Genomic DNA, 12,534 nt, shown 5'->3' with positions numbered 1-12,534 from the left:
CTTTAAAACCTATCTTATCTAAATTTTCGGCTTTGCCGCTCAAACCGTTCCGCATCCTACGATACACTTATCCTTTCACCCACGATCGCACACGATCTCCACCTCTCAGTACGTGGGTGACACATGTCAAGCGAATGAGAAGGGTCAGGGGCACGTTCATCCAATTTCTTCGGGCGAACAATTTTTTACCATGGCTATAAATACCCCTCTTCCCCTTCCTCACTTCTTTTACTCCGCCCGACCTCTCTCCAGCTCGAGCTTCTCAAACCCTAGCGCCGCCGCTACTTCATCGTTGCCGGTGAGGAAGAGCTTCACTGCCTCGACCTCGTCGCCGTCGTACTCGTGCCGACCACAGAAATCTTCACTCCGCCGCCGCCGTAGCCGTCTTCCTCCGCCAAGTTAGGGCGTGGAAGATCTACACAGACGAACTTCACCTCTCCACCTCACTGTTCATCGTGTTCTTCATCCAGGGTAATTAAAAGTTACTTTTACTGCCCTCTTTGATTCGAATGTTATCTACAAAATCTTCAAAGGTGTTTTTCTTCATATATTCACACACTAAATCACCTCTCATATCATCTGTTCTTGATTCGTTTCTCTAATCTATGTTTTTCTTCAAGATTCCTCAAATGTGTGGATTTTTGATCTACACATCTCTGGAACCTAAGACAAAGAACGCTTAGTGAAATTCTTCAAGACTCATCTGGTCAAATTCCTCAAACTTGTTCTTTTTACAAAACCTTCTGAGAACGCATATGACCTCTCCAAATTCCTCGCAACTATACTCTGTTCACAGGTACTCATGTCAGCTGCTGAATCACTAGGTTCTCATCAACTTAACTCATTTACAGCGTTCCTTGAAGAAAAGTTGCATACTTCTTCAGAGAATTAAATTGTTCAAATTCCTCAACTAAAGAAAATGGCTGACGGTAAGAAGCCACGGAAAGGAGGAAAGCGGGCTGAGGTTAACACATCATTTGAGATCCCTGATGATATATATGCTGGGTACTGCACACCTCCTGAGGAAGACAAAAATCAGTGCAAGGTGCGCATTCAGAAGATAGAGAGGAGATGGGCAAGAGAGTGGAGGGAGTACAGGTATGTTACTCCCAAGTACATGAAGAAATTCACACTCAATCCTCCATGCCCAAGACCTCCATTGGCACCTGGCAAAATCGCTGATCCCACCAGCCTCAAGCGCGGTGAGGATTATCCTGACGAATGGGCAAAGCGCTAAGCCAAGCTGGCCAGGCAAGCCAGAGAAGCAGTGAGGAAATTCAATGAAGACTCTCCTGCTGCTGCTGCCACTGAGGCCTCTGCTGTCAAGTCGAAGAAGGCTATGTCAAAGAAGCCTGCGTGTAAGCCAAGTGCTTCACCAATAGTGCCCTCAAGGCCAAGTTCCTCAGCAATGCCCTCACGGCCAAAATCCTCAAAGCCCTCACGGCCAATTCCTCATGCTGATCCTGCTCCTCAAAAGTCCTCAGCTCCTCCGCCAAAGTCTTCGGCCGCTCTGACAAAGTCCTCTGCACCCTGATGATATATATGCTGGGTACTGCACACCTCCTGAGGAAGACAAAAATCAGTGCAAGGTGCGCATTCAGAAGATAGAGAGGAGATGGGCAAGAGAGTGGAGGGAGTACAGGTATGTTACTCCCAAGTACATGAAGAAATTCACACTCAATCCTCCATGCCCAAGACCTCCATTGGCACCTGGCAAAATCGCTGATCCCACCAGCCTCAAGCGCGGTGAGGATTATCCTGACGAATGGGCAAAGCGCTAAGCCAAGCTGGCCAGGCAAGCCAGAGAAGCAGTGAGGAAATTCAATGAAGACTCTCCTGCTGCTGCTGCCACTGAGGCCTCTGCTGTCAAGTCGAAGAAGGCTATGTCAAAGAAGCCTGCGTGTAAGCCAAGTGCTTCACCAATAGTGCCCTCAAGGCCAAGTTCCTCAGCAATGCCCTCACGGCCAAAATCCTCAAAGCCCTCACGGCCAATTCCTCATGCTGATCCTGCTCCTCAAAAGTCCTCAGCTCCTCCGCCAAAGTCTTCGGCCGCTCTGACAAAGTCCTCTGCACCTATGCATCTCGCCACATGTCAAAGGACCACAGGCGTCTCAATTTCCTCAGGAGCTTCAGCTAGTTCCTCAGCTACACCAATTTCCTCAACGGGACCCTCTCTACTGAAGACAAAGGCCACTGCTGGACGAGGTCCTCGCCCTAGTCCTCAGAAGAAGCAGGTCGCCTTCCAAGTGCCGTCTGAAGAAGACGAAGCTGATGGTGATGAACTTGCTGAAATCATCAGAGATAGGCAAGTCAGGGCCGCTAGAGCCAAGGGAACAGATGTGCCACTACTTTTGGATCCCAAGTTGATTCTCGAATACATTGATGTTTGGCACAAGAACCCCAACACTCCCATGCCTGATTTCAAGCTGACTCCTGGCCAAAGTCACATGCTGACCCACTTCATTCAAGAAGAAAAATGGAAATTTGAGAAGGCCAGGCAGATCAAGAAAGCGCAGTACAAGAAGGAGCGTTATCTGAAGAAAAACGTTGTCTCTATGACAACTGAAGAACTTGTCGCTATTCAAACTGAGATCAAGAAACTCAGTGATGAATTTGACGCATACCGCACTGATTGGCTTGGAGCCAAGGTTCGTTTTGTAAGACTTGCTGATAACTTCACTTCCAATGTTGCTGCCCCAACGCAACAGGAAATTCCTCAGACTGAAGCATCTGCTCAGCTGAATGAAGAACATGCCAGCACCGCTGATGAAAATCAGGCTGCTGAAAAAAATGTGAGTTCCAGGGCTGATGACTGCATTCCAGCCGCTGAAGAAATTGCCAGGGCATCCTCTAGTGGTGCGCCTGAAGAAACTGAAGAAATCAGGGCAACTGCATCAGTTGCGCCTGAAGAAAATCAACCAGATTCCTCTGCTCCTCCTGCGCCAACACCAACTCCGATCCTTCCATCTGCATCAGATGTGAAGAAGACCAAGGCTGCAGAGCATGCAACAGTGAAGAAAAGGAAAGCATCAGCTACTTCAGATTCTTCAGCTCCGAAGAAGATGAAGCCTTTGACCAGTTCATTTGCTAATCCCATTGATGCTATTCCGATCTCAACCATGTCATCAAAGGACCTTGTTCCTTTTGGTGAAGAATATGAGATCCCTAGCGGATCTGATGAAGAAAATCATTCTACTGCTTCGTCAGAGCAGATTGATGAAGAAATTGAAGTGGATACGATCCCTTCAACACATGTTATCTCCTCACCTATGCCTTAGTTCACAGCTGAAGAGGCTGGCGTTGAAGAAATGGAAGATGAAGATGTGGACGTTGGCTGCTCCACACCAGTGATAAGTGATGAATCCTAGGAAAGTCAGCATCCAAACTCTCCAATGTTCACACCGTTGCAGCAAATACCTCAGTCCCCTGCACAAACTGTTCAAATGGACTTTGAAGAAACTCACCCCACTTCATCTGTACGTGAGGAAATTCCAGCCACTAGCGCTGAAGAAACTACTGCTGCTGAATATCTGAAGACACAGACTGCCACTGAAGAGGAACCGGAAATTCCTCAGCCTGAAGAACCCGCGATTGCGATTCCTGAGGTCGTGATGCAACTCACTGACACTCCTCTGCCCAAGCCAAAGGATCCATTCTCACGCAAGCAAAAGTTCAAGGCTGATGATTTCTTCGGCGAGCACGTATTCTTCGAAGACTACAACCCATATGATTCCGCTCGTATAAGGAAGAGGCGTTTCTGGACTGCTAGTCAAGCAAATTTCTATTCCCCAGTGCTGTTCAACAAAGAGAAAATCTTCTACCATGAGCACATTCCTCACGTGGATATGGAATCTCTGCCGTGTTTCGTGCCAGTCCTCAGTGGTCTTCACGACGCTGGACTGTTAAACTTTTGCTCTGACATCTGTGATTGGAATGAAGAACTGATTCTTCAATTTTATGCGACGCTGCACATCACAGGAGATTCTGAAGATGTGAATTCATGGGTGCTGGACTGGATGTCTGAGAACACTCACTACACAGCACCAGCTACCGAATTGCTTCGTGCCTTACCACTCAGTCCTCCCCTTGAAGAAGATCGTTGCATCTACAGTGAACCTAAGCTTACAAATCACTACATGCAAGTTCTGATGAAACCTTTGAAGCTAGGTCAGGCCCCACGAACCAAATTCCTCGTGAAGGAATTACTTTATGTGCCCAGAACTGTCTATCGTATTCTTACGAGGACCATGAGTCCTATCAAAGGTCACGACTCATCTGATGAGGAAATCATTGGCATCATGAAGAATCTAGTATTCAATATCGTTCATGGCATTCCTGTCAATTATCACGATTTCTTCATGAGGACTCTGGCAAATGTTGCACTGTCTCCGTTTGAGCTGAAGCCTTATGCACCTTGGATTATGAGATTCCTCAGGACAGGGTCTTCACTCAACTACAAAGCTGATTTTCAGAATCACCTCAGCTACTTGCCCCCAATTGAAGTTCTCAAGCGGACCTATTCCTTAGTTGATGAAAAGGGCAAGGCACCAGCGGTTATAGATGAAGGCATTCGTCCATTGAATGGATAGTTTCGCAAAGCTGCCTCTTATTCCACCAATGATGACTCTGCCACACATGACTCTGCCAATGCACCCAAGTCTACTCCTCAAGCCACTACTCCTCGTGTGATGACTGATCGTGAGCTTCTGCTTAGTCTTCACCAGAAGGTGGATCAAAATCATAAATGGGTTAAGCGTTAGTTTGGTTCCTTTCTTCACAACATGACTGCTACACACAATGCAGTGAAGAAAAACCATTACTACCTCCATGAAGTCTTCGGTCGCACCTGGGCAATACTGTCACATCTGTATGGTGAAGAAGATCTGAAGAAAGTGGGTCTCAAGGAAGATTTTGACTGGTCTGCACCTCCACCGAAGAAATTCAAGAAGGTCAAGGTTCCTTCCTTGGTGGCCAGCTCATATTCTTCATCGCACGACACTGATGAGAATGAAGACTTGGACGACACTGCGGCAGGCCCTACTACGACAAACGACCCCAACAACGCTGGTGCTCCTTCATTAACTTGATATTCTTCAGGGGCGTTAGTCCTCATATTCGATCCTTTTGGTCATTTGATGACAAAGGGGGAGAATTTTGAGTAAGTCTTCAAGCGGGTCTTTCTATATGGGCGTTTCTTTTTAAGTTACAACTCTCGTTCTTCTAAGACTTTATTGGATCGAGTTGTAAACTTAAACCCGATGGTGCTCTGATACTTTTGATATGTTTTTCTTCATGCTTATTCCTCATATATGCTAATGCACGCATGCTGAATTACAACAGTCACCATATTTCAGCATGCATTTCAAATTCTTCACTGTTATATGTCAAATGCGTGTATGAATTACAAGATATAGGGGGAGATCTCCATGATTTAACTCTTCAAGTGTGCATTGCTTCAAAAGCAAATTCCTCACTATGCACATCTTCAGGGGGAGTTCTTCTATATCTTGCAATCAAATTCCTCAATATCAGTACTTACACTTCATATGTTTATCCCCATTGAAAACTTAACCTATATTGTCATCAATCACCAAAAAGGGGGAGATTGTAAGTGCATCTAGTGCCCCTTAGTGATTTTGGTGCATTGAAGACTTATATGTTAAGGGACTAATGCGTTTGTGAGTGTACACAGGTCTATAAGTCTATGAGGAGTTTGATATTTACAGAGAAAGCCGACCCCTAAAAATGAAGTTCTTCGACTGAAGACTTTGGATTTCTGAAGACTTTGAAAGTGAAGAAATTGGTGTGACCTTGAAGACTTGGTATTCATTCGAGGAACATGAAGCGTGAAGACTTTTGTTTTCGTAGTTTCATTTTTCTCTTTCTTGAGTCATAGGAAATACCGTACTGTTAAAGGGGGTCGAGGAAATACTAAGGAAAAACTTCCATGTGATGCTCAACTCAAAATCCTACACCTACCAATCCCTTCGAGTGAAGCCATTGGAAATCTCATACAGTCCAGTCATATTCTTCAGTGACAGAGACGAAGTTCTTTTGGTCTCTGAGGAATTTGTTTTGACTGAGGAGTTAGGAATTCACCAGTGCGGATTGCCTACACAGTGAGGAACATGATAGCCCTGAGGATTTTGCTACTCAAAATTCCGACTGTTGTTGTGCTATGCGCCAGTTGTCCCAAAATATCTATCCACCTAATGGTCATATCATTGAAGGGTATTTATGTCTTATCATGTCGGGCTACTCCCTAGGCTATAAATAGCCACCCCCTACAACCACTAGCTGGTTGGCTGCTTCGAGAGAAACTGACAGTTGTCATTTGAGAGCAACCCATCCTCCAAGGACTTTGAGCGAAAATCATCAAGTGAAGAAAAACCCAAACCCAAACACCTACAAACCCCAAGTGATTGAGCATCACTGAAGAGATTGATCCTGCATGGATCCGACGCTTGTTACCTTTGAAGACTGTGCTTTTTCCAGACGGTTAGGCGTCATGGTCTAGAGCATCCAAGAGGAATTGTGGATCACCGAGTGACCAAGTTTGTGAAGGTTTGGAAGTCGCTTGAAGACTTACCACGAGTGATTGGGCGAGGTCTGTGTGACCTTAGCTCAAGGAGAATACGGTGAGGACTTGGTGTCCTGAGCTGCGTGTTCAGGACTGGGTGTCCAGGACTGTGTGTCCTCGAGTTTAAATACTCAGCCGCTCCAACCAGACGTACAACTGAGACAGCAGTTGGAACTGGTCTACCAAATCATTGTCTTCACCAAGCTTACTGGTTCTATTGCCTCAACTCTTTCATTTCCTCATAACTGTGTTGTGTGTTTGTTCATATCTGTGTTTGAAGACTTTGAGTGAAGACTTTCTCAATTTCCTCAGTTCAATTTCTTCAGTCTGTTTGTCTTCATCCTGTGTTAACCTATGCTTACGCTTCCTGTACTCTGTGCCTGTCTTCATTTCATCATGATGACTATGCTTGTATTCTGTTATGTTTACTTTTGAGTACTTATTCCGCTGCTAGTATTTCTTTGCTAAGGAATTTCCTCACCGGCAAATTCCTCAGTGAAGAATTTCATAAAAATCGCCTATTCACCCCCCTCTAGTCGATAACGCACTTTCATGTTGTCACAGAAGAGAGTCATCAGGCCCGACGCATTGGGAATTACTGCTAGGTCGGTGATGAACTCCTTCATCCAGACTGCTTCTTGTGCTGCCTCCGAGGCAGCTATGTACTCCGCTTCACATGTAGATCCTGCCACGACGCTTTGCTTGCAACCGCACCAACTGACTGCCCCACCATTCATAATGTACATGTATCCGGTTTGTGACTTGGAGTCATCCAGATCTGTGTCGAAGCTAGCATTGACGTAACCCTTTACAACGAGCTCTTCGTCACCTCCATAAACGAGAAACATATCCTTAGTCCTTTTCAGGTACTTCAGGATATTCTTGACCGTTGTCCAGTGTTCCATACCGGATCACTTTGGTACATCCCTACCAAACTTATGGCAAAGTTCACATCAGGTCTGGTACACAACATGGCATACATCATAGAGCCTATGGCTGAGGCATAGGGGATGGCACTCATCTTTTCTCTATCTTCTGCCGAGGTCGGGCATTGAGCGGTGCTCAATCTCACACCTTGTAATACAGGAAAGAAACCCTTCTTGGACTGATCCATATTGAACTTCTTCAATATCTTGTTAAGGTATGTGCTTTGTGAAAGACCAATGAGGCGCCTCAATCTATCTCTATAGATCTTGATGCCGGCATTGAGCGGTGCTCAATCTCACACTTTGCAATACAGGCAAGAACCCCTTCTTGGACTGATCCATATTGAACTTCTTCAATATCTTGTCAAGGTATGTGCTTTGTGAAAGACCAATGAGGCGCCTCGATCTATCTCTATAGATCTTGATGCCTAATATATAAGCAACTTCTCCAAGGACCTTCATTGAAAAACACTTATACAAGTAGGCCTTTATGCTTTCCAAAAGTTCTATATCATTTCCCATTAATAATATTTCATCCAAATATAATATGAGAAATGCTACGGAGCTCCCACTCACTTTCTTGTAAATATAGGCTTCTCCATAAGTCTGTATAAACCCAAACGCTTTGATCATTTCATCAAAGCGAATGTTCCAACTCTGAGATGCTTGCACCAGCCCATAGATGGAGCGCTGGATCTTGCATACCTTGTCAACATTCTTAGTATCGACAAAACCTTCCGGCTGCATCATATACAATTCTTCCTTAAGGAAACCGTTAAGGAATGTCGTTTTGACGGCCATTTGCCATGTCTCATAATCATAGAATGCATCCATTGCTAACATGATTCGGACGGACTTCAGCTTCGCTAGAGGTGAGAAAGTATCATCATAGTCAACCCCTTGAACTTGTCGATAACCCTTAGCGACAAGCCGAGCCTTATAGACGGTCACATTACCATCCGCACCAGTCTTCTTCTTAAAGATCCACTTATTCTCTATGGCTTACCAATCATCGGGCAAGTCCATCAAAGTCCATACTTTGTTTTCATACATGGATCCTATCTCGGATTTCATGGCTTCAAGCCATTTGTTGGAATTTGGGCCTGCCATCGCTTCTTCATAGTTCGAAGGTTCACCGCTGTCTAACAACATGATTTCCAGGACAGGGTTGCCTTACCACTCTGGTGCGGAACGTGTACTTGTGGACCTAGGAAGTTCAATAGCAACTTGATCCGAAGTTTCATGATCATCATCATTAACTTCCTCTCTAGTCAGTGCAGGCACCATAGAAACATCTTCCTGAGCTGCGCTACTCTCCGGTTCAAGAGGCAGTACCTCATCAAGTTCTACTTTCCTCCCACTTACTTCTTTCGAGAGAAACTCTTTCTCCAGAAAGGATCCATTCTTGGCAACAAAGATATTGCCTTCGGATCTGAGGTAGAAGGTATACCCAATACTTAGGGTATCCTATGAAGACGCATTTTTCTGACTTGGGTTCGAGCTTTTTAGGTTGGAGTTTCTTGACATAAGCATCGCATCCCCAAACTTTCATAAATGACAGCTTAGGTTTCTTCCCAAACCATAATTCATACGGTGTCGTCTCAACGGATTTCGACGGAGCCCTATTTAAAGTGATTGCGGCAGTCTCTAAAGCATAACCACAAAATGATAGCGGTAGATCTATAAGAGACATCATAGATCGCACCATATCCAATAGAGTGCAATTACGATGTTCAGACACACCATTACGCTGAGGTGTTCCAGGCGGCGTTAGTTGTGAAACAATTCCACATATCCTTAGGTGCGTGCCAAACTCGTGACTCAAATATTCTCCTCCACGATCTGATCGTAAGAATTTTATTTCCCTGTCACACTGATTCTCTACCTCGCTCTGAAATTCCTTGAAATTTTCAAAGGTCTCAGACTTGTGTTTTATTAAGTAGACATACCCATATCTACTTAAGTCATCAGTGAGGGTGAGAACATAACGATAGCCACCGCGAGCCTCAACGCTCATTGGACCGCACACATCAATATGTATGATTTCCAACAAGTTGGTTGCTCGCTCCATTGTTCCGGAGAACGGAGTCTTGGTCATTTTGCCCATGAGGCATGGTTCGCACGTGTCAAATGATTCATAATCAAGAGATTCCAAAAGTCCATCTGCATGGAGTTTCTTCATGCGTTTGACACCAATGTGACCAAGGCCGCAGTGCCACAAGTATGTGGGACTATCATTATCAACCTTACATCTTTTGGCATTCACACTATGAATATGTGTAACATCACATTCGAGATTCAATACAAATAAACCATTGACCAGTGGGGCATGACCATAAAACATATCTCTCATATAAATAGAACAACCATTATTCTCAGATTTAAATGAGTAGCCATCTCGCATTAAACGAGATCCAGATACAATCTTCATGCTCAAAGCTGGCACTAAATAACAATTATTGAGATTTAAAACTAATCCCGAAGGTAGATGTAGAGGTAGCGTGCCGACGGCGATCACATCGACCTTGGAACCATTCCCGACGCGCATCGTCACCTTGTCCTTCGCCAGTCTCCATTTATCCCGCGGCTCTTATTTTGAGTTACAAATGTGAGCAACCGCACCGGTATCAAATACCCAGGAGCTACTACGAGCACTGGTAAGGTACACATCAATAACATGTATATCATATATACCTTTGGCGTTGCCTGCCTTCTTATCCGCTAAGTACTTGGGGCAGTTCCGCTTCCAGTGACCATTTCCCTTGCAATAAAAGCACTGAGTCTCAGGCTTGGGTCCATTCTTTGGCTTCTTCCCGGCAACTGACTTACCAGGTGCGGCAACTCCCTTGCCGTCCTTCTTGAAGTTCTTCTTACTCTTGCCTTTCTTGAAACTAGGGGTCTTATTCACCATCAACACTTGATGTTCCTTTTTGATCTCCACCTCCGCTGATTTCAGCATTGAATATAACTCAGGAATGGACTTATCCATCCCTTGCTATTATAGTTCATCACGAAGCTCTTGTAGCTATGTGGAAGCGACTGGAGGATCCTATCAATGACTGAGTCATCTGGAAGATTAACTCCCAGCTGAGACAAGCGGTTGTGCAACCCAGACATTTTGAGTATATGCTCGCTGACAGAACTGTTTTCCTCCATCTTACAACTATAGAAATTGTCAGAGATTTCATGTCTCTCAACCCGGGCATGAGCTTGGAAAATCATTTTCAGCTCTTGGAACATCTCATATGCTCTGTGTTGCTCAAAATGCTTTTGGAGCCCCGGCTCTAAGCTGTGAAGCATGCCGCACTGAACCAGGGAGTAATCATCACTACGCGACTGCTAGGCGTTCATAACATCTTGAGTTGCTGGGAAAATGGGTGCGTCACCTAGCGGTGCTTCAAGGACGTATGCTTTCTTGGCAGCTATGAGGATGATCCTCAAGTTACGGACCCAGTCCGTATAGTTGCTACCATCGTCTTTCAGCTTGGTTTTCTCTAGGAACGCATTGAAGTTGAGGGCAACATTAGCGTGGGCCATTTGATCTACAAGACATATTGTAAAGATATTTTAGACTAAGTTCATCTAATCAAATTATTTAATGAACTCCCACTTAGATAGACATCCCTCTACTCATCTAAGTGATACATGATCCGAATCAACTAGGCTGTGTCCGATCATCATGTGAGACATGCTAGTAATCAACGGTGAACATCTCCATGTTGATCGCATCTACTATACGACTCATGTTCGACCTTTCGCTATCTCGTGTTTCGAGGCCATGTCCGTACATGCCAGGCTCGTCAAGTTAACCTAAGTGTTTCGCATGTGTAAATCTGGCTTACCCCCGTTGTATGCGAATGTTAGAATCTATCACACCCGATCATCACGTGGTGCTTCGAAACAACGAACCTTAGCAATGGTGCACAATTAGGGGGAACACATTTCTTGAAACTTTAGTGAGGGATCATCTTATTTATGCTACCGTCGTTCTAAGCAAATAAGATGTAAACATGACAAACATCACATACAAATCATAAAGTGACATGATATGGCCAATATCATCTTGCGCCTTTGATCTCCATCTTCGAGGCGCGGCACGATCACCTTCATCACCGGCATGACACCATGATCTCCCTCATCATGATCTCCATCATCGTGTCTTCATGAAGTTGTCTCGCCAAATATTACTTCTACTACTATGGCTAACAGTTAGCAATAAAGTAAAGTAATTACATGGCGTTTACATTGACTCGCAGGTCATAAGATAAAATAAGACAACTCCTATGGCTCCTGCCGGTTGTCATACTCATCGACATGCAAGTCGTGATTCCTATTACAAGAACATGATCAATCTCATACACCACATATATCATTCATCACATCCTTTTGGACATATCGCATCACATAGCATACCCTGCAAAAACAAGTTAGACGTCCTTTAATTGTTGTTGCATGTTTTACGTGACTGCTATGGGTTTCTAGCAAGAACGTTTCTTACCTACGCAAAAGCCACAATGGTGATATGCCAATTTCTATTTACCTTCATAAGGACCCTCTTCACCGAATCCGATCCGACTAAAGTGAGACAGACACCCGCTAGCCACCTTATGCATCAAGTGCATGTCAGTCGGTGGAACGAGTCTCACGTAAGTGTACATGTAAGGTCGGTCCGGGCCGCTTCATCCCACAATGCCACCGAATCAAGATAAGATTAGTAATGGTAAGCAAATTGACCAAATCATCGCCCACAACTACTTTGTGTTCTACTCGTGCACAGAATCTACACAGAGACCTAGCTCTGATACCACTGTTGGGGAATGTAGTAATAATTCAAAATTTTCCTACGTGTCACCAAGCTCAATCTAGGAGATGCTAGTAACAAGAGAGAGGGAGTGCATCTTCATACCCTTGAAGATCGCTAAGCGAAAGCGTTACAAGAACGCGGTTGATGGAGTCGTACTCGCGGTGATTCAAATCGCAGAAGACTCGATCCAAGCGCCGAACGGACGGCGCCTCCGCGTTCAACAC

Source organism: Triticum urartu, chromosome 3A (genome assembly GCF_056163025.1).
Source record: "Triticum urartu cultivar PI428250 chromosome 3A, HENAU_Tu73, whole genome shotgun sequence".
NCBI lineage: Eukaryota > Viridiplantae > Streptophyta > Magnoliopsida > Poales > Poaceae > Triticum > Triticum urartu.
Note: the sequence above shows the minus strand (reverse complement) of the source record.